Consider the following 25,180-nt stretch of genomic DNA (forward strand, 5'->3'; position numbering starts at 1 on the left):
AATTTAGGGAAGTTGATACCCGATACCTGCAACCTACATAAAAACCATGCATGTACATAACAGGCAATGGCAGAAAGTGGTGCATCATGTAGATCCTGACTAGCAGGTGACTATGACTCCCTTCCTTAACCACATCAGAAACATGATACAATAAGAAAAAACATGCACACCATACAAATGCAAGTATGGGGTAAGCATCCATAATAAGACACATGAGATAATAAACCATCTAACTAATCATCATCAATAACTGAAAGCAATGTAATGATCATCATGGATACATGAAATGTAAATTCTAAATGATCTCATCATATATCAACTGAATCCATAACATAATGTCTGATAGTCTCAAAACAATACCATTAATCCATCAACATAAAACTAGTCTAACATAGTCTGATAATAATAGCAACAATGTGTCCAGAAAGATGTGAATGAGGGAAGGCACTACACAATCATGCAATTCTTCAAGGTTTTTCTATTTATAATCACCCTAAGGAAAAAAAGGGTCAATATTCTCTATATATGTTACAAATGAAATATCCGAATACATTTAAGGTATTTGGGATATGACTCATTTATCTTCCTTTTATTTTACTACAACTTTTTTTTTGGAGGAACATGAGACTCATTGATTTGTATACCTATAACCTTTTTCTTTCCTTTATGAACATTCTTAGATGTAAGATCTATCACATTTTATTCAATGGGTTTATAGGGTTGGACTTGAGAAATGATAGGTCCTTCCTTCTCTCATATAATATGTTTTTGATCTTGTATTTTAGACCTTATTTCTCCCACATCTCCAAATATATTTGAATGTAGAATAGAAGATTTCTTTTCCAACTTCCTATTCTAATCTTTAAGTGTTTCCATTCTTCTAAGAAAAATTTTCCTCTTTGTGAGGGCATTCATGGTAATTACTTCTTTTTCTTTCTCCAAATGTATATACATTTGGCATCTTCCTCTACAACCTTATTCCCCAGTGTCTCAATCTTAGATAACAGCTCATTGAGATCTACAAAGGTGATTTTTGAAACTATAGGATCATCTAGATCTAAGAGATTTCTTAATGAAGGTTTGACCTAATATTTAAGGTGTTCTTATATCCCCATCATTGGCTTACTTTCTTAGACATATTGGGTCTAAAAGTAGTATCTCCTATAGAAGTGACAATTTAATCTTGGTATGTTCTTTCTTCTGGTAATGGGATAGTGAAAATTTCACCTAGAAGCCTAGTGTTTTTAGACTCAAAATTTGGGGATGAGGATTCTCTTTCTATCATATGTTGATATTGTGAATGGGTTTAGGTATTATCTTAGGGCTTCCATGTATGGATAGAATATCCATTCTTCTTGAGCTAGTTCTTCCTCCCACCCTATATAAAGGAACATCTAGATTTTTCTTTGTATATGCTCTCATATTATTTCTTGTATCATCTATTTCAAACAATACTTAAAATATAGCACTAGCTATTAAAACTTTGACTAAGTCACCACCCAATGAAGTGTAATACATTAATGTGGCCAATAGATAGAAAACTATCATGAGAATGGATGTTTAACCAATGGTCTGACACAAAGGCCCAGTACAAAATAAACCTCGATCATGATGCACTTTGGAAAATAAAAACTCTATCACATAGATAAGGCACTACTTGGGAACAACTCATGTCATGGACTTCATGTCTAATGTATTGAGACTCTTTAGATTCTCAAGGTTTGTCTACTAAAATAGGCCAATATACTTCCCCACTAAAGTGACCATTTTGTTGGCTTCTGATTTAAGAGAATTTTAACATCCATTTAAAAGTATAGAAATACCTAAGAGTTAGCTAGAAATCATAATATGTATTTTGAGAATAAAATTAAAAAAACAAACTAAAAAGACTCTGTAATGTCTTCTCCACTTTGAACTCTACAAAATTCAAGCAAGTATGCCTAGGAAATTACTCTTTTCTATTCAAAACTTCAACATGAGTTCCCTTATAGCAAAAAATTTGGCTTTAATTCTTCTAATTGTAGGATTGTAAGGGAGGTGATAAATGGATAATCAATCAAACCCTAAAATTGCATGAATCAAGTACAAACTCACTATTCAACTCTACAACAATAAAACATATAAGGTCAATTTATAAAAGAATTACACTGTATAGATATTCCAAACTAGATTAATTTTAATGGATGAACATTGCCTTATCTATTGGGTTGTTATCTCAAAGGAATTTGACTTGCAATTATTAGATTGATCTTAGCACTTTGAGGTGATAATATCAATATTCAATTCTAGATCCCATTCTTATAAAAAGATTCATTTAAAACCAAAGAATTCTTCCAATTCAGATCAAGCATTTATGTAACTCATTTAGATTATGAGAAAAATGCAAACTGAAATATAACTAAAAGATAATTATAACTAAGATTTTGTAAACTTTTCTATCAAATCTCGTAGAACTAATTGGTAACAAAAGATGAAACAAGATTTAAGAATGTATTGTCATATTTCTACATCTTTGCATTACTTTATTTGAAAATATATAATTCAATGACAATTCCTATCAGAGAAAACTCAATTAGATCAACAATTATTAACTCTTACTTTCCATCCTATCTTTTGGAAAAATCATAAATAGTCATATGGACTGACTTAAAATGAGCTAGAATCATTCAAAAAATATTCCTAGATCCCTCCTCTAGCCTTGGGAACTCATTTATGAAAACCATTTTCTAAAAAACTCCAAACCACCAATTAATGTTTTTTCATCTCTCAACCAATTGCCTTTATGATAGAAACTCTTGTAAATCTTTAGTCTAGGGCATTTTGGGACCAATTCCTTTCTTTTTGAAGTTTCATTTGTAAATGTTGCGAATTGTTCAAGAAAATTATCATGTACATTCATTTGTTGATAGTCGATTTTCTAGTGAAATCCTTTTGTGAAGGCATTTTATCAATTTAGAAAATTTAAATAGAAAAAAATTTCAAAGAAACATTTGGACACTTAGTTGGAAACATCTAATCACAAAAAGAAATACTTTGTTCACAATAATTTGTAGTATGAAAACTAAGAAATCCAAGCTCTGTTTACTCTACTTCAATATATTTTGTGTTGTACCAAATTGCAAAATGACCTACATATTTTATGTTGAATTCATTCCCATGAGGGTGCCTTGATTCACCATTAAGGTTTGAATAGTCTAATTGTGCATGCAATGCAAGAAATTTGAAAACTAGTCAATGATCTGAAGAAAATATGTTGATTTTGATTCAAACTTGACACTACATCATCCTTTTTCTTGGTGGGACATGTGTCTTCTTGTCACTTGCTCTCTTTGGTTATTCATCTTGCATGTTTCTTTTGTGAGTATGTGACTACCATAGATCTTCATCTCAATCTATGGTTGAGAAAAGTGCTCATTCTTCAGATTTCTTCAATGTAATGGGCCCACCTAGACACACATCAAAAATTGCATCATTGCATGCAATGATTGTTGATCTTGATTTTGATCAATGGTGAAAAATTTGCATACTATTTCATCCTTTTAGGGGCCCACTGGGACAGATGGAGATCCCTCACATTCTTGCATTTCTTAAAAATCAATCATTTTCATTTTGCAAGAATATGACAACTTTTGATTATTAGTTTGATCAAAGATCAGGATCTTACCAAGAAAAAAGGCTTAGTCTATGTTGACAAGAAAAAATGACCTGATAACTATCATATGATGATAAAGTATTCTAAGAGGGTTCTATGGGCCCATGATGTCCACACATCAAAATGTTGCTATGTAATATTTGTTGAATCATGAAAACTTTGTTCAATTACAAAGAGACAAGTGTTGATCTTAACAAGATCTAAGAGCTGAGATAAAAACTGAGGATTACTAGATTCCTTTGGTTCCATCAGACACATGTTAAAATCTCGCAATGTCACATTTATTAAATAGATAGCATCTTCATAAAACAAAAAGGTGATAGCCATCAACCTGAGGTAGATCAATGTTTGCCAAGAATAGCTCATCAATTAAGTTAAACAAGAATATTTTACTACTAAATGGATTAACTAGGGTGAAACCATGGGTTGAGTAAAAATGCAACCTAAAAGAATTAATACTATTCTTTGGAAAATAACACTTAGTAAGTAAATAGCCCTTAATGAAAGTTTTATAAATAATATGAGGGCTTAGAAACTCTGGCAAAAGTAGACCACATACTTGAAAACAATATAGAGAGTAACACACAGATAGTAGGAAAACCACACACACATGCATATATATATATATATATATATATATATATAAGGATTTACAAATATATAAGAGCCTAAATTACTGTTCATGGAAAAACAAGTACTTCAATAGAAGTACCTCTTCAGGAATTGTCCATGAATTGGAAATTCCAAAATATTTCTTGATAATTCTTTAACAAGATAGGAATCCTCTCCTCATTTCTAATGAATCAAATATGGGCCCAAATAAATAGGGTCAAACTTTCCATGTTTACCCTTGTCTTCCATTCTAGCATCCTACATTAGGACCAAATCTTCAAATTCAATTTTTTTCCTACATCCATCTCATCAAAAATATGTTTTATTTATAGTTGTAGTTTAGCATTTCAAGTAGAGGCTTCTCTTTTATATTCACTCAATCTAACCAATTCATCCATCCTCTCTTACATATCATCTATGATGTCCTCATTATACACCTAGATGTAGTTGTATAAACCAATTAGGCTATTCTAAGATATTCTTCTTTAAATTAGATACACCAAATTGAAAGGTGACACACCTATTTCTTTCTTGATTGCTACTTTATAGGCCCAAATTTCATGATGTATTTTGGATTCCTATGTCTTTTTTTTTTCATCCAATGTTCTTTTCATGATCTTCAACAAACTCTTATTTGTAGATTCATCATTTACATTCCCTTGTGGATAATATGGAGATGATGTTGACCTTGTGATGCCATACTTGTCACAAAACTGTATAAACTCATCTGATCTGAACCACATGGTGTTATCGATTACAATCCTCTCTAGACATCCAACTGGTGATGATGTTGTTTAGTAAGGAATTATTTACAACTTTACTAGTCGCTTTCCTAGTAGGAATGACTTCTACCCATTTTGTGAAATAGTCAGTGGCTACAAGAATCCATGAATAGCTAGTGCTAGACTTATTTTCTATTTCTCCTATGAAATCCAATTCCCATTGCTAGAAAGGTGCTTGAACTTCTACTGGATTCAAAGGGGTATTGCCAAAAAAATTGAATGTACCAACAAACCTCTAACAAGTATCACATTTTCTGAATAAAACATGAGCATCCTTGAATAATCTTAGCCACCAAAAGCCATCTCTCATCACCTTGTGAGCTATTTTTTAATCCATATCATGGCCTCCACTGACTCCTGAATACATCTTAATGAGTATTTTTGTTGATTCTTCTCAATCAATACATTTCAATAATACTCCTTCAAAGTTCCTCCACCAAAGCCTCCCACAAATAATATTGCCTACAACTTAACATACCTCATTTCATTGTCATTGAAATTGGATGGATCTTCTATATGTTGTACATAATAAAAGACATATTTGTGCCATTGGCTAGTGGTCCTCATCAATGAAATTGATGGGGAAAAAACCCAAGAAAAGAATGGACATAACAGAAAAGGGGAAATTATATTAACTAAGAAAATAAGCTAGTACAAATAGTACAGACAAAATAAACTTCAAAACATGCCCTAAGGGCTTACAATAACATAAATCTGGAGATAATTTCTCCTGTCAGTACCTCCTCTCAAACTCCACTCCGAACTCCCTTTTACAATGCCAGAAATATCCTTAAATAGACCTCGTAGGGTTAAGGACTAGGAGTACATTCTAGAAAGTGCTAGTAGAAATCCACTGACCAAATAGAAGGTTCCAGAAGCTGCATTAGAAGTCGACGCAAATCTAGAAGAATCCAGAAATGGTAACCAAACTTTTGGGAGGCATAAGTTTTGAACCGTAGCTCCAATTGATGAACCGTTTACATTTTTTTTAAAGCTCTCAAAGTGATCTATAGCCCTATGGACAAGCTTCACTCATCCCCCATTTTTCAGCCCTTTTTGAGGTCATTTAATGCTCCTAACCTAACTTTGAAGCATTCTTAGGAGGTCTCCACAACCCGAAAAATTGCAATAACTTTCAAACCGTGGGGTCTTTTGAATTGATTCTTTTTTTGGAATGCTCTAAATTACAATTACATTCATCTAGCCAATTTACACCTCCCAGCTCACCAAAATGATGGCTCAATTATATACTCCTATTTTTTTGGGATTTACATGAACACTGATGGTGGAACTGTGAGAGTTGGAACCTTTATTTGACCCAAATGGGTATCTAAAAATGAAAACAAATAAAATAGAAACTAAGTCTAAGAATAATTTTTTGGGTGACACAGGATTTCCCTTATACCTCTAGATGCTCCTACATCAGACACCCAGGGTAGATTGAAAAGTGACCCTGTCACTTTATGAATGGTAGAGGAAATCCAAAATGTGAAACCTCGGCTACTAAAATCCAAGTTGAGTCCTCGATCGGTCGTCCTTTCCATTTGACCAAATACTCTTCATACTGCCTATTTTTGGTACTCCTACCCACACGATGATCTATAATGTCTTCTATCTCCTCCTTCTTAGAAGCAGGAATCAGACATGGCTCTAACACCAGTTCCTCATCTGCACCATCATCATGATACTCTGTTAAATCTGTAATGTTGAAAATGGGAGAAATGTGAATACCATCTGGAAACTCCACCTCATATGCATTTCCTGAGTCATGTTTCTTCAAAATTTTGTAGGGGCCAAATTTCTTCATTTCCATCTTGTTGTTAGTACAGGTTGGAAATCTTTCTTTTCGTAAGTGCACCATGACTAGATCCCCTACTTGGAATTCCTTATGTCTTCTCCTTTGATCAGCCCTAGCTTTATACTCTTGATTCATCTTGGTAATGTATGCCTGAACCTCCTCATGTAGATGCTTGATATGTTCAGCAAATTCTTCCACTTCAGCACTTGTCCTCTCCCCTTGCTCTATCTTCTTCAATTCCGGTGCAGTCCTTGGGCTATTCCCATATACAATTTGGAATGGTGATTTTCCAGTACTCCTATTTATAGAGTTATTGGAAGCAAACTCTACTTGTGGTAGAATCAAATCCCATCCCTTGGGCTTATCCCCAACTAAACATCTCAGCAAATTGCCTAGAATTCTATTTACCACTTCTGTTTGGCCATCAGTTTGTGGGTGATGCATGGAACTGAATTTCAGGTCGATTCTTAACTTTTCCACAATGTCCTCCAAAAATACCCCAAAAATTTAGTATCTCTGTCAGAAACTATGCTCCTTGGAAGATCATGTAGTCTTACCACCTCTTTGAAAAACAAGTCTGCAATATGGACAGCATCATGAGTTTTGTGGCATGGAATGAAATGTGCCATGTTGGAGAACCTATCAACCACCATGAATACTAAGTCATTACCCCTTTGTGTCCTTGGCAATCCAAGAACAAAATCCATACTTATGTCCTCCCATGGCCCTGATGGAATAGGAAATAGCTGATATAGGCCGGTATTGTGACTAAACCCCTTGGCAACTTGACAAACCTGGAAACTCTGTACAAACTTCTTCACATCCTGTGAAATTTGAGGCCAAAAATAATGTTCTCTAAGAATGGCAATGTTCTTATCTCGACCAAAATGTCCTGCCATCCCTCCACTATGTTTCTCCTTAATTAGATTTTCCCTCATGGAACTCCTTGGAATGCACAATTGACTACCTTTGAACAACATGCCATCCTAAATCAAATAGTCTAATCACTTGGTTCTATCTATAGCAACAGGTTCTTTACAAGCTTTCCATGCTTCAGCAAAATTAGGATCCTCGGGGTACAAATTCTTGAGTTCATCAAACCCAACTACTTCAACCTGCATTACTGTAAGCAACAACTATCTCCTACTTAGTGCATCTGCAACGCTATTAGATTTTCCACTTCTATGCTTCAACACAAATGTATAACTCTGCAAGAACTCTACCCACTTCATATGCCTCTGATTCAATTTACCTTGGCTATTTAGGTACTGTAATGCCTGATGATCAGTATACAAAACAAATTCCTTTGGCAATAAATAATGCCTCCATTTCTTTAAGGCCTGAACTATTGCATAGAACTCTTGATCATAAACAAAATACTTCTTCTTTGCATCATTCAATTTTTCATTAAAATATGCAATAGGCTTACCTTCTTGGCTTAATACAGCCACAATAGCACTGCCACTGGCATCACAATCCACCTAGAAAACCTTTCTAAAATCTAGAAGTGCCAACACAGGTTGTTATGTTACCTTCTTCTTCAGCAATTCAAAACTTCTCGTAGCTACTGCAGTCCATTTGAACTCTTTTCTATCCCCTCTTATTGTATCAGTTAGGGGTGCACATATGCCACTGAAATTCTTAATAAACTTTCTATAAAAACTAACCAAACCATGAAATGATCTTACCCTAGTAGCAGTCCTTAGAGTAGGCCATTCCAAGATGGCTTTTACCTTCTTTGAATCCATTTTGAGACCTTTGGGTGATATAACAAACCCCAAATAGACTAACTCACTTTTTGCAAAGATACACTTCTTCAGATTAATTAATAGTTTCTCTTCCATTAGCCTTTCAAGGACACTACAAATATGAAGTAAATGTTCTTCAAAATTCTTGCTAAAAATTAAAATATCATCCAACTATACAATAAGAAATTTTCCCAAGAACTTCTTAAGTACCTCATTCATGAGCCGCATGAAGGTGCTTGGGGCGTTTGTCAATCCAAAGGGCATGACTAACCACTCATAAAGACCCTCCTTGGTCTTGAAGGCTATTTTCCACTCATCTCCTTCTTGAATCCATTCTGATGATAGCCACTCTTGAGATCTATCTTTGTGAAGTACTGAGCTCCACTCAAGAAGTCCATAAGATCATCCATCCTTGGCAAAGGAAACTAATACTTGATGGTTATCCTATTTATAGCTTGAGAATCTATACACATCCTCCACTCTCCATCCTTCTTTGGTGTGAGTACTGCAGGTACTACACATGGACTCAGGCTCTCTTGAATCAAGCCCTTCCTCAACAGCTCCTAAACCTGTCTATTTAGCTCCTCTATTTTAGTAGGAGTCATCCTATGAGTAGCTTTGTTAGGCAAACTAGCTCCTGGAATCATATCTATCTGATGACTGATTTGCCTTACTGGTGGCAATCCATCTAGAACATTATCAGAGATAATATCTCCAAACTCCCCTAGTAAATCTAAAACTTCAAGTGGTATTTCACTACTACCTTCTTTATCTTTCCTAGGAATCAAAGCATAGCACATATGCTGATGTTTCATGCCATCTAAAAACTTCCTTTCATCAGCAAGACAAATCCTAGCACTGCTACATACCTTTTCACGTTCCTTTTTCATGGGCTTCAATTTGTGGCAAACTCCATCCTTTGTCAGAGAGTAGGTGTTTGCATGTCCATCATGTATTGCATGTCTATCAAACTGCCATGGTCTACCCAACAATAGATGGCAAACATCCATTGAAATAACATCACAGAGAACTTCATCATGGTAACTCCCAATTTTGAATTTTACTAAACATTGTTCACTTAACAGGACCTTATGATCATCTTTTATCCAAGAAATCCGATAGGGCTGGGAATGTTTCTCCCTCTTTACCTTTAGCTTAGAGACCATCTCTTTTGATAACAAGTTATCAGTGCTACCACCATCAATGATGACGTCACAACATTTATCCTCACACTTACATCTGGTGCAAAAAAAACTCTTCTATTGTCTTGGTTCAATCTCACCGCTTAGTAGGACTCTTTCATTTACCAAGGTCTCTCCTCTTTTTGCATCCTCTGAATGTGATGATTGTGCATCTTCATCCACATGAGCAACCCTAGCTTGGCCCTCAGCTCTCCTATCTGTCCTTCCTTGTCGTTGAGGGCATTCAAAGGCATGATAACCTTCTTCATTCCAATGGAAATAGGTACCACAAAAGCCTCCTCTTCCTTGTCCACATCCTCTACCTCTTCCTCTCTGATTTCCAAAGTCTTGATCATGGGAGCGGTTGAAACCCTCATTCCTCTAGTTCCTGCTAGTACCAACATCTTCATTTTTCTTTTGGGTTTCATTGCGGCCTCCAGATGATCTACCGCTTCCCCTTCCTCTTTTACCGCACCCTCTTTTTCTTCTTTTAAACCTTTTATTCAGCTTCTCTTCAACTTGTAGGGCAAACTAGTATGCCTCTTCAACACTGGTCATTCTTACTAGACTTAATTCCTCCTGGATGCTAGGTCGCAACCCACTAATATAACGAGAAACCTTCTCCTTATTTTTTTTTACATGCCTCACTCTAATCAAGAGTCGATAAAATTCCTCTGTATATTCTTGGACTGATCTTCCTGCTTTCTTTAACTCATGCATCTTCTTAAACAAATCAAGCTCGTAGTCTGCAGGAATGAACTGCTTCTTCAATTTGTCCACCATGCGATCCCATCTTGTGATCTTCTCCTTTCCTCTTCTGTTTCTTTCCAATTGAACCTCTTGCCACCATATTTTGGCATGGCCTTTTAGTTTGGCCTTTGCAAACTTAACCCTATCTAGGTCCCTGATATCCTCATACTCAAAGTATTCTTCCATTTCATTGATCCAATCAATCAACTCATAACGGTTTCAGATTTCTTGAAAATATACCCACTTCAATTGTGGGTCTTTTCCCAAACTTAGTAATGGCCCTAAAAAGCCTTTCCTCTACATGATTCAAAACTTCCCTATCAAATTCCCCTTATGGTCCCATTTCTTCTTCTTCATTGTCATCCTCACTGTCATCACTTGCGGCAACATTTGCTCCTCTACGGAGCTCCTCTTGCAATGCCTATACCTGCCTTTGGAGGGCTCTAACCTCCTCAGGATTAATAGCTCTGGCCCTTCCACCATGCTCTCTTCATGGAGGCATCTTCTAACTCAAACCCACAACCACATAGTCTTGGTGCAAACTTCCTCACAGTCGACGCTCTGTCTACACACTCAGGAAAACTAGCTCTGATACCACTTGATGGGGACACAACTCAAGAACAGAATGGACACAACAGAAAAGGGGAAATTATATTAACTAAGAAAATAAGCTAGTACAAATAGTACAGAGAAAATAAACTTCAAAACATTCCCTAAGGGATTACAATAGCATAAATCTGGAGATAATTTCTCCTATCAGTACCTCCTCTCAAATTCCACTCCAAACTCCCTTTTACAATGCCAAAAATCTCCTTAAATAGACCCCAGAGGGTTAAGGAATAGGAGTACATTCTAGAAAGTTCTAGTAGGCATCCACCGACCAAATAGAAGGTTTCAGAAGCTACGTTAAAAGTCGACACAAATCAAGAAGAATCCAAAAATGGTAACCAAACTTCTAGGAGGCATAACTTTTGAACCGTAGCTCCAATTGACGAACCGTTTACATTTTCAAAAGCTCTCGAAGCGCTCTATAGCCCTATGGACCAGCTTTTCTCATCCCCCATTTTTTGGCCCTTTTCAAGGTCATTTAATGCCCCTAACTTGACTTTGAAGCATTCTTAGGAGGTCTCCACAACCCGAAAAATTGTAATAACTTTCAAACCGTGGGGCCTTTTGACTTGATTTTTTTTTTGGAATGCTCTAAATTACAATTACATTCATCTAGCCAATTTACACCTCCTAGTTCACCAAAATGATGGCTCAATTACATACTCCTATTTTTTAAAGATTTACACGAACACTGATAGTGGAACTGTGAGAGTTGGAACTTTTATTTGACCCAAACGGGTATCCAAAAATGAAAACACATGAAACAGAAACTAAGTCTAAGTATAATTTTTTGGGTGACACAGGATTGCCCTTATACCTCTAGATGCTCCTGCATTAGAAATTTATCTTGTTGGCATTTAAATTTGATTGAGCCATTAGTTTAACTAATCCCCAACATCTCACCAGTTTTTGTCATGCCACATTTCTACGAGACAAAACACAACCAATATATTTTTTGTTTTGTGTTTGTTGTTATTTTTGTTTTTTTTTCTTTGATGAAGAAAGTGATGGTAAGGACACAATCAATCCTTGAACCAAGAGGGAATGAGGAATGTTAGTGATACAAAGTTATTAATTATTTTCTTAACTATAGTAGTTAAATATAATTATATTTTATGAAGCTCTATTTAAGAATTATATATATAATATTTAATTATAGATTATTTTATAATATAATATTAATATATAACTTTCATTTTTTTCTAATATCTTTTAAAAATATTTTGATCTAAAGAGTTTCTTAAACTAGACATATATAGTTTTTAATTATAAAAAATAGTATTCAAGATCATCTACCTAGCTATAAAGTAAAAACTATGATTATATAATAAAACTCATATAATTCAATTATATTATTTTGAAGCAATATTTACTAATTTAGGTTTGACAGTTTTATTATTTGGATCTCAATATTGAACTCTTGGATCCTATTTATCCATCTGCACCTCCTACCAGACACCTCTTGCTAGGAAAAAAAATCCTTCACAACTACACTGGGAACAAAAGCTTTGACAATAGCACTGCCTAAGTAACACCAAAAATATTTGACTACTTTTACAAGGGGATCATCTTTCTTTTCATCGATATCATATTTAAGTTTTATAGGTTAGAGTAACTTACTAAAAAAAGAAAAAGGTTAATCAAAATCATCTTCATTCTTTTGGAGCAAAATAGTTGCAACCATATGGAAAGAAGAAAAAGAAAATATGTTCATTGGTTTTTTATAGTCTAGTGTCCTAAGCACTGGGGCACTCTTTATTACATCCTTGATTTCTTGGAAAATAATTGAGTGTTCACCTTCTCATTTGATCACTACCCCTTTCTTAAGGATCTTAGATATGGGTCTACTAATCTCAGCAAAATTGGTCACAAATTGTTGGAAATATTAGATAGGAAAGGTTACTGAGAGGGGAGGGGTGAATTAGGAACCAATAAATTGTAACTTAATTCACCAATTAATCCTTCATATAGTATTCATATTTGATTACATGCATGAAAGAATTCATTCATAACACTTTAACACAAGATATGGTGACCCAAAAACTTTCCAAATAGAAAGTAAAACTGGGGTGTGGGGATGATATCCACAAGCTTTAGTATTGTAGTATAAAGTTGGCCTATTAAGAGTTATAATTGATCACTTTTGATTATCTTATCTATTAGGAGCAATAAGGACTGCTAGATCCACCTTGTGAAAGGATTTACAAAACATACAATGAAGTATGCACTTAGTAAAGAGATTTGACAAAGACTGTTAAGTCTACTTTGTTAAAATATTTAACTCATACACTTGTTAGAATGAATGAGTGGTTGATCTTTGATTTGCAACTTTTCTTTACTGGTCGAGATTCCTTATAGTGTAAAGATAACCTTGTTATGATGGTTAAATCTTTGTTGTCCCTTATGCTACTTGTAGCATTATCAATTCACACTTATGCTCTTCATATTGTCTTTTCACAATCACACTTGGATATGATATAATTCATTACATATATAGCAATCCAAGTCATAATTCATTGGAGTCAGCTATAATACAAGTTTCCATAAAATCACAAAGTCTGCCCAACTACTGGCACTCAGGTTCTAAAGACAGACTCAATGATGTTCTGATACTTGGAAACCACTGTCAACACTTGGTATCATCATGCACTTGATAGACATAGTAGCTCAGTCCATACTAATCACTTCAAAGTAGCTTGAACTTGGTTAGCACTGAGTGACTTAGTGAACACTATGAACACTATGAAACTTGGCATATAAACTAAATCACTTGGTTGACACACCTTGGCTTAGTTAACACTAATACTCTGAGCTCAACATATAAACTGAATCACTTGATACTGAGAGCTAAGTAGATACTCGAAAGCATGGTTGACATTGTGCAACTCAATTAATACTATGAATCTCAATTAGCATTGGCACTAATCAATTGGATAGATACTACTTGTCATGCATGAATTAAAGATTTTGGAATCCAGTAGCAACTATAGAACTTGGTAACAATTATATAGCTTGGTAGGAACTGTATAACTTAGTAGCTACTATATACATATAATTTTTAGCTTGGTAATAACTATATCACTTGGTTAACACTAAAAATTAGAAGATAAGCTCAATAGTAGTTTAACCATTTGACTAAGTGCGAGTCACTAATAAACAAACTTTGACATTAATTTCAATAATCTCCCCCTTTGGCATTAGTGACAAAAACACTTATCAATCCAAAACTAAATGCTCAAAATTTCAAATCGAAAACATTATTTTATCTCCTTTCTATGTCTACAACTTGGTAACATACTCTCTTTTTTAGATTTTTCAAAATTTCTTTTGTAAAAGATGTTTTTTGATTATCTATACATGTATTATGTTGTTTCCCCATACATTTATCTCATCTATACACATATATCTGGAGTATTGCTCCCCCATACATATATTTACATATCTCATAGATTCTTTTCCCCAAAATCTCTTCATATCATAATATACAATATATTATATTTCTCCCCCTTTTTGACATGAATGCCAAAGGTTTATATATTACATGTTGATTCCAAAATGTGAAAAGAAGTCAGAATGTACCTTCAAAATCAATGTCATTATCTTATCCCAATTTTCCTATAGCACTTTACTGGTATGTAATGTAATCTGCACTTCTACTAATAACTCCATCATGTGATCAAATATGGAGAAGTTATTATCATGGATGAGTGTCTTGGCATGTGCAATGTGTTTCTATAATGCATCCATGTTTGGAAGAATCATGCCTTGGATGTCTACAAGTTTGGACCTGATTCTAGCTTCTTCCCTTAATAATTATACTTGTGAATTTGTCAGATATTAGATCTTTGAGTAGTGAGCAAAACTATAGCTTGGGTCAAGTGACAACTGGTGTTCACTTGCCTTCAATTCTTCATCTATCTTGGATAATTTTTATTTGATCCCTTGGGTGAAGATAGATGTATCACATAACTTGATAAATAATAAAGTTACATTATTTGTAGAAGTTTCCAATGTACAATGAACAATAAATAATTCTACCTAGTTTATTGAAATTTTTTGTGCTACTTGTTCCAATACTTTGTTTTCAAATTTCCTTTTTGCTCTCTATAGAAATGTATCTTGTCCATTTAGATCTTCAATGAAATTCTCAATAACTTCTACCAATTGATTCAAAGTTGTGTACTATCAATCTCTATACTCAATGCATTTACAAATATATCTTTTATATCTTCAAGCACTTGTGTCTCCTTCCTTTTCTATTCTCTAAGCATTTTTATCTTAGCTTTCTTCTCCAATAGCTCACCTAGGGTGTTCATATTATTAGGGGTGAGGGTAGAGATATCCCATTTTAGAATAACTATATCCTCATCTAAATCAATTTCTTCTTCTTCACCCTTTTCTTTCAAAGTAGGAGACACAATTTTCCCACCCTTCTCCAATACTTCAACACTTGGTTGAGACTAATTATCAACTATCATTGTACTTTCTATTGACACATTTGGAATAGTAACAATTATGGAAATTGAGGGGCTAGAAACAAAAGTAGATAATCCACTAATAGTAGAAGTACCTTGCTATTGCATTGTTAGATTTGTTGATGAAGGCACTAGCTACTTGGTATATGAAGTGTTGATCACTTTAGTCAATAAAATACTTAACTAAATAGGTGTAGAGATTGGATGGGTGATTGGTGTTGCAGTGGTTACCACAACCAAATCATCAAAAGCTTTCTCAAAAATTGATGGCATTAAAGCTTTTCTTGGAAAGTGAGAAAATGAGGCCATAACTGCTGATGCAATCTTCTCTGGGTTAGTTTCCTTGATACTTTGTATCTCTGGGAGACTTTCCTTTGTAGCTTCTTGTTCTTCCTCCTTATCATCTAGATTTAGATCTTCTATTTCCACATCTTCTTCATCCTCATCATTGTCATCAACATGAACAACAAAGTCACTTGGTTGATGTAGTTGAAATATGTTCTTCCATGTGGTAGTAGCAGATTTTACCACAAATTCTATGTCTTTCATCAAAACAAGACATGTGTTGAAGTTATATCTCAGCTTTTTTTCATTTTCCTTTAAAAATTATTTCACCTTTTTATTTTTAAGACTTAACATGAGCTATCTTAGTGTCTTCTCATAGATGTCCATGAATTTTTTCATTCCATCCTCCTATTTTGGCTTGATGGCTTGAAGAAATGCATCAAGAACTTTTGGAGAAATCTCCTTTGGTGAGTACTTCCACTAACTCAATTTAGATAATAGAATGTCTTCAATTTGTCTCTTCTTCTTGGGGTTCCTAGTTTCATACTTTAAAGATTTGAAGTTGTTTATTCTAGAACCTTTGTATATCTTCTTTAGCCTTTCTTGAAGTGTAGGAGGAGACTTTAGAAGTACAATTTGGTTGTCATCTTCCTCTTCTCCTAACTTCAACTTCTTCTTGGATTTTGATGCTCTTCTTGTGAATATAGGAGTGGATGATTTAGTAGGTTTGGTTATAATAACCTTGCCTCTCTTCTTTAGAGGATCTTCTTCCTTAACCTTGGTTTCTTCTTCTTCATCCTTTGCATCATTTGTGTCCACATCATCTCCTTTTCCCTCTATAAACAAGAGAGTAGAACTTGCTTGCTTTATTTTTTCTATCCTCTTTCTTCCTTTGTTAACTGCTAGAGGAAGCTTAATTTTAAGTTCTATTCTCAGCTTTGCCTCTTTATAAGTTCCAAAACGTGGTGCTTTTAAATTAATAGGCTCATTCAATAGAGCCTCAATAATATCCTTTGATAATGAATGTTAGCCTCATACTTAAGAGGCTTAACACTTTCTACCCTTGGTATGACTACCTGAATGTACACTCTATCACAGTCTACCATGAAATAGATATCATCTTTGTAGTCCTCTACTAGTTTCTTTGGTATTCTGTATCTATTAATCATCTTTTCCTTGAAAGAATCAAAATAATTATCTATAATACTATCAAAAAATTTGAACATCTCTACTATCTATTCATTAATTTGATATATAATAGGTACATCTTTTCTCCATACAACTATACCTTTAGAAGGGAAGAATTTGTGTACAAAGAAAACTAAACAAGTTATGAGTGAACCAAACTTACATGGATTGTTCTTGGCACTTCTTATGCTTTCCATGTTCTTATTGAATTGATTTAATAACAACTCAGTAAGGTCAAATGTCATGTTACTTTTCATCACCTTGAAGGCCAAATCTACTATCTCACATGACACACTATTGAGATGAATGGAGCTATAGATTTTGTGGGTAATGACATGAATCCCAAATTTCAATTCCATGTGTATCATATCATTGATCTTCAGTCCTCTACCATCCCACTCAACAAGAGTTTTCTTTGCTAGTTTAGCCCAACCTAGGGTTTTGGTTTCCTTGGATTTATTCAACATTGAAAGACTAGTGATTTGGTGAACCATCTTCCTTGTGATCACAATGGGCTGATCCAACCACAAATTTCCATTGTGAACTTGGCCTAGGATGAATGTTATACATTTTTCCTAAAAATCCCTTAGCATATGTGAATTATGCATCAAACCCTTTTCTTCCAAATGATGATGCTCATGTTTTAGTGTAACATTTATAGTTAAGTCATTCAATACTTTATGCATTTCATGTGTCTCTAGATCTTGAATAGAATAATGACAATAAGAGTGTATGTCATGTACGAGTAATACCTATGAAGGAATTTGAGATTTTGCACCTGCTAGGTTGAGTGATTTAGTAATAGCTGGACTAATCTTGAATGTTGGAAGCTCGTATTCTATTCCTTGAACTAACAATTCTAATCCCTTCTTCACTTTGTTGCTAGAGGAGGACATGCTCAGTAGGGTCTTTGTGGAGTTTCAAAAGCTTTGAGAATTATTCCAATAGAAAACACTCAAATAGCTTGGAAGTACATAAATCACTCTTTGAAAATAGCTCTCAAAAATTCATGGTGAAAAATGAATTCAATTTTCTTCCTTTTAACAAATTGTCACTTTTCAATCACCATAAACACTTTTCTATGATCACTCACTTGGTGAAAAACTATCTTCCACTTAGTTCTATCTTCAATACTCAGAAGACATTCATAGCTTGATAGTCTCTACATTGCTCAGTAGAGTCTTCAATAACTTAGAGTCTACAAACAATACTTCAGTGTAAACCAACCTTTCTTGGTAGGGTCTTTCAACCCAACCTAGCTTGGTATGGTCTTGAATCTTCACATCCACTTGATTATCCTTGTGCATCTTAAATGTAGCTATGGATCTTTTCTTCGAGTTGGCTGGAAGTGGTGAGTGATTTCTACTTCATGATCTCCATTCTAGTTATTCCCTTAGGAATTCATGTTGAAGTGCTTGAGTTACCCAACTCTTCAGTAACATTTGTTTCATGACTAGGACCTTCATTTTTACAAGGATTTGGAACTCATTTTTGCTTCATTTTCTTTTTGATATTGTCATCCTTGGCTTTATTTTCATCTTCAACTCTTCCAATGTCCATACAGTTCTTGGCAAGGTGTCCAAGTTTTGTACAAATAAAAAATCTTCTAGTGGTGTCTCTTTTCCTCATGTGATGTTTCATACAATTTTCTCCAATATGCCCAAATTCTCTATAGTAGTGGCATCTAAACCATGTATTGTAGTCCCATCCAAATTTATATTTTAAAATCTATTCTACTAGATTCAATTTCTTAATTTTGTACTCTAAAGATTTATGCCCTTGTTTATTGTAATTATATCATTTTCCTTCAAACTTAGATTTCTCCTTACAGTCACTTGCTCTGTGTCCATGCTTATTGTAATTGTAGCACTTTCCATTGAATCTTGGTTTTCCATTTATCCAACATTTTTTTTGATGTATGACCTATCTTACCACAATGATTGCAAGTAGGCCTTATGTTCATTTGAGCTCATTTCTTAGACGATTCTCCTTCTTCTATATAACCTAATCCTACTTTTCATTTATGTCTATACTGATTTTTCTCATTTAGTTGATTCATGCTTTCTTGAGATTTCATCATCCTCTCATTGGTTTTCCTTTAGTATTTAGATCATTCTTTGATATTATATTCATGAGTTCTTCATATGCACTAGTAACTTGATCAATAGAATTTTCTTGTTGGATGGATAGTTGATTGATTTCATTGTTTTTTTCTTCTATCTCTTCTATGTCTTTGTGCTAATGTTCCATGACTTCACATAGTCTTACTAATTGGATTTATTTTTCTCTTTTTAGCTTTCTTATTTCTTCTTGGAGAGTAAGATTATTCTCAAGTAAATCTTTGATTGCTTCATTAGCTTCATCTCGATTTCTTCTAGGATAGATATCTTCAATGTAGAGATTGTCATTGGTTTTTCTGCTAGTTCTTTCCTTCTTCATGGAGATTAAGAAAGGTTCTCCTTTAATTTTCTTATATTTCTAATAGCCAAATCCAAATCAAACTTGTCATTCTTAGTAGCCTTCTCTAGCTTGTATACCTCCATTGCCTTTGATCTTTTCTCAAGTTGTTAAATGTCTTCTCTGAGAACCAAATTCTCTGATACCAATTGTTGAAAATATTAGATAGGAAAGGTTACTAAGAGGGGAGGGGTGAATAAAGAACATTTAAATTTTAACTTAATTTACCATTTAATCCTTCATATATTATTCTGATCTAATTGTATGCATCAAAGAATGAAAGCAGTGAAACATTCATAACACTTTGACACAAGATATGGTGACCTACAAAAATTCCAAATAGAAAGTAAAATTGGGGTGGGGATGATACCCATAAGCTTTAGCACTCCAGTATAAATTTGGCCTATTAAATCTTATAATTGATCACTTTTGATGATTTTCCTTGTTACGAGAAATAAGGACTACTAGGTTCACCTTTTGAAAGGATTTACAAAACATACAATGAAATATGTACTCAGTAAAGAGATTTCACAAAGATTATTAAGTTTACCTTGTTAAAATATTTAACTAATAAACCTATTAGGATGAGTAAGTGGCTGATCTCTGATTTGCAACTCTTCTTTGCTAGTTCAGATTCCTTATAGTGTAAAGGTCACCTTGTTTTGATGGATAAATCTTTGTTGTCCATTATACCTGTTTTAGCCTTATCAATTCACACTTCTGCTCTTCATATTCACTTTTCACAATCACACTTGGATATGATATAATTCATTACATATATAGAAATCCAAATCACAACTCATTAGAGTTGACTACAATACAAGTTTCCATAAAAGTCAGAAAGTCGGCCCAACTACTAGCACTCAAGTTTTGAAGATAGACTCGATGATGTTCTGATACTTGGCAACCATTGTCAACACTTAACATTGTGACACACTCATTAGACATTGAAGCTTAGTCTATACTAATCACTTAAAAGTAACTTGAACTCAGTCAACACTAAGTGACTTAGTGAACACTGCAAAACTTGGCATATAAACTGTATCACTTGGTTGACATACCTTGGCTCAATTAATATTAACACTTCAATATTAGCATATAAAATGAATCACTTGACACTAAGAGATCAATACATACTTGAGAGCATGGTTGATGTTTTGCAACTCAGTTATTACTATGAAGCTTGGTTAGCACTAGCACTAATCAACTCAGTAGATACTGCTTGAAATACACTAAACAAAGATACTAGAATTTAGTAGCAACTGTAGAACTAGGTAATAACTGTATAGCTTGGTAGTAACTATATAACTTGGTAGCTACTATATACATAGACTACTTAGCTCAATAGTAACTATAGCACTTGGTTAACACTACAAACTGGAAGATAAGCTTCATAGTAGTTTAACCATTTGACTAAATGTGAGTCACTAATAAAAAAACTTTGACCTTAATGTCAACAAAAAAATCCTCAAGAAGTTTACTTGGCCAAAAAATAATTGAATACCCTTGACATTCTTTGGTTTGGGAACTTTATCTATTGCTATCACCCTTTCTAGATCAATCTTAACTCCATTTTTAGATACTATATGCCCTAGTAATTTTCCTTCTATGACTCCAAATGCACATTTCTTTGGATTCAAAGAAACTCCATATTCCAAATCTTTTAGAAATATTTTCTCTAGATGTCTATAGTGATCTTCTTCTTTCTTCAAAGATGCTATTAGATCATCTTGGTAAACAACCATAAATTTATCTATACATTCAATAAAGGCAACATGTATTGCTCTTTGGAACATATCTCCTATAGTGATTAGGAAAAAATACATTCTAATATGTATATGCGTGCGCGCGCGCGCGCGCGTGTGTGTGTGTGTGTGTGTGTGTGTGTGTGTGTGTGTGTGTGTGTTCCCCGTGGAGTTGTAAAGGGGGTTTTGAATTTTTTTTTTTCATCAACTAACACCTAGTTGTGACCAAAGAATCCATCAATCATAGACATCAACTCAAATCCATTAAATTGCTGCAACATACTTTCCCTGTTGGATTAACCATAATTATCTCTAAGGGAAGTAATATTGAGATTTCTAAAATCTGCACACAATTTAATGTCACCATTATTTTTCCTAACTGGCTCTAAATTAGATACCCATTAAGAATGTCTTATGGGCTTAATAATTCTCCCATCCCTAAGCTTCATCATCTCTTCTTGCATCTTGGGGGATAGTGTGGGATTAACATGTCTTTGCTTTTTCCTAACTGGTTTGACATTGTCTTTTAAGGAATAACATGATGGAACAAATCTTCCCTATAAGCCTTAAGATCATCATAAGACCATGCAAATACATATCTAAAACTCCCTAATAAATTAAATAATAATTTTCTTATATTAGGGGAGAAAATCATACCTATATACACATTGTTGGGAGACTCATTTGTTCCAATATTGATCTCTTCAAGCTCCTTTGGTTTTTTTTCATTTACCTCTAGGTGAACCCTATCTTGGTTGTCAAATATACTCTCCAACACTACTATCACTTTAGGTACTTTCTATTGAATAATTACAACAACTGAGAGGGGTGTGAATAAGTTATCCAATGTCCAAATGTACAAATAAAACTTTTCAGTACTTAGCATATATCTATGAATGCATTCATTAGATCATCCAATATCTCAAACTTATGCATATTTTTGTCCTAGGTCAAAATAACTTTGCAGTAATGTAAAAATAACTTAGCAAAAAATCATTCACACAATTTGACACAAGGATTTAATGTGGAAACCTATTTTTGGGAAAAGCCACTAGTAACATGCTACAAAATTCCACTCTTTTAAAGTGAGTCTTGTAAGGAGCCAATCCTATTAAAGGTTACAATGCACACTATTAAATATGACCTTCTAAACTTATTTCAATCACCTTTTTAGGAGTGAGCCTTGTTAGAGGACTTTACAACATTCCATTAGAATGTCACCTAGTTAAAGGATTTACTCATGACTATTAGGTCAACCCTAATCCAAAGGATTTATCCAAACAAGTACAATTGTTAGAAAGTCACAACAAGACTTGATATGATAATAAAACAACTCACTTACATATTATAGATCACACATTTAATCCTCCATTCTACTTGGCATTCATCCCTTCATCTCTAATAACATGTTCACCCTTCAAGCCTTCAACTCCTTAAAAATTCTTTCTTAGTATACCAACTGCATATCAATTCCTTTGGCCACCATATGAAACAATACCTCTAGACTCCTTTTCTATCTCTGGTTCACACTCTTGACAAATTTCTCCTAACCTATTACCTCCTTATATAGATCATTTTAATCTTTTTTCACTTAATCCCAATCATCTAGCATATTAGGATTAGATCAAATTCATTGAATCTACCCACTTTTCTATTTAGTTCCCTCTAGAAACTTATGTAATAATCACCATTAAATTTGCCTCAAAATGGTTTATCTTGAATCATGTGCTGCCATGTCATCATACTTATCTTCAACACACTTCATAACATACAAGAAATCAACTATGTCAGCTCAAATTTGACAAATCTTCAATCAAAGTCATTTTACTATCACTCAGCAATAACATGGTGTTTTCTCACCAAACACTATCTTCTAATGCTCAATCAAGACTAGGTTTCTCAACATGAACTAAGTCTTCACTCGGTCATTACTACCATTCTCTTAGGCTTGGAACATACTAAATTTTACTTGGTCACTACTAATATTTTTCTTTTCTTGGACAATTACTAAATTTATTCTTGGTCTGACCTAAATTTGCTTAGCTTCCACTATTTGCTCAACAAGGCTTGGAAGAAACATTTCTTTACTTAACCTTCTTCTTGTCTTTTCTTCAGTAACCTTTCATTGTAGCCTTAAGTAGATAAAAAATATGCTATATCATCAATGTCTTACTTGGTCTTAGTACTCCTTTTATACACCATATAACTCAAAATTTCTCTAGGTACTCTTGTTATGCTTTCTTTTCAAATCCCCTTCATCAATCAACTAGATGATATAATTTAATCCAAATTAGTAATTCTCTCACTAGGAAGTAGTAGTTTTGACATTAATGACAAAATAATGATTGTTCTATGATAGGTTTCATCAATCTCCTTCATTTCTATACTTCAACAATATTCTTTTTCAACACTTTATGTGTTTTCAAATGCAATACCTCTTGACCAAAAATGGTATCCTTCTTATCTATGTTTTTAACAAAAGTACTAGAGTATAATTTGTGACTTTATGTGTTTTCAAATGCAATACCTCTTGACCAAAAATGCTATCCATCTTATCTATGTTTGTAACAAAAGTACTGGAGTATAATTCCTAACCATGGTATTTCTCTTTATTCAAAATAAAATTTAGAATATCTCTATCATCTTTAAATACCTACCAATTCTCTATATTATCAAGAATTGAAGGCCTATTCTACACTTCAATCTTGGAGACTCCAGTAGCAGATATTTCATTAGGTTTAGTGGCTACATTAGCTAGTAGGTAAGACATTTTTTACTAGTCATATCCATCCAAGTGATTCCAAAAGCATCAAATGTTTCAATCTCATCCCATAAAAAATTCCTCAATAGTTTTAATGTCTTATTCTTTGATGCATATGTCTCCTTAATCTAGGATACCACTAATTAAGAATCACCAATAACATGTAACCTTTTGATGCCAAGACTTGTAGCTACTTTTAACCCAAGTGAAAGTGCTTTATATTCTGCTATATTATTTGTGCAAGTGAAATTTAGGTTAAAGGAGTATCTGAATGTGTTCTTATTTGGTGATATAAAAACTACTCTAGCACCTAACCTTTCTTTGGAACTAGACCCATCGTTTATATATTGTCCAAAGATTCTATGAATCTATACATCTTCATGCATCTTGTGAAATATATGGGACTTCCTTTTCAGTTTCTAAAATAGTAATCAGTATCAATGTTGTCTTTAATTATATGAATGACTCTTAGTTCCCTATCAACCATGATAGATTTGTCATTTATGTGAAATGTGGCAAAATTTAGGTCACATTGTAAGCTCCCTCCCATTAGAGCACTTTATTTCCTAGAGAGTAACATCACATACTGAGGAGGAGTGTCAACAACTAGGACACTCGTGGTTAGGTCAACATCAGGATAAGAAGCTAACCTATATGGAAATTCATTAATGGTACCTATAACATGGATTTCCCTTGCATCCATGGCTCAACATCTACCCTATTTAGTGTATACTTTTAGAAAAAGGGACTCAATGATATTAAAAGGCATGATAGTATTAGAATCTCCCAAATCAATCATCCAATTCTTCAAGATTATTCCATTAAAAATCATGCTAAGGAAAAAAAGGTTCAATGTTTGCTATATATGCTGTAGATGAACTATCCAAATACATTTGTAAAATTTGGTATATGAATCATTTATCTTCCATTTCTTTTACTATAACTTGTACCTTTTATTCTAATAATGATTCTCCTTTGATAACATTACTATTCCCAATTCCCCCTAACCAAGAAAGCGATTTAGATTTATGTTCCTCTATCCTAAACATCTCAGTTAAAGGGACCTTTACAGTAATATCTGATAGCATGCAAATCATATCAATGGGATCATAAATAAGGGGTTACATGAATTACCTT

This window comes from Cupressus sempervirens, chromosome 7 (assembly GCF_028749045.1).
Source record: "Cupressus sempervirens isolate cs-2001-9-10 chromosome 7, ASM2874904v1, whole genome shotgun sequence".
Classification (NCBI taxonomy): Eukaryota; Viridiplantae; Streptophyta; class Pinopsida; order Cupressales; family Cupressaceae; genus Cupressus; species Cupressus sempervirens.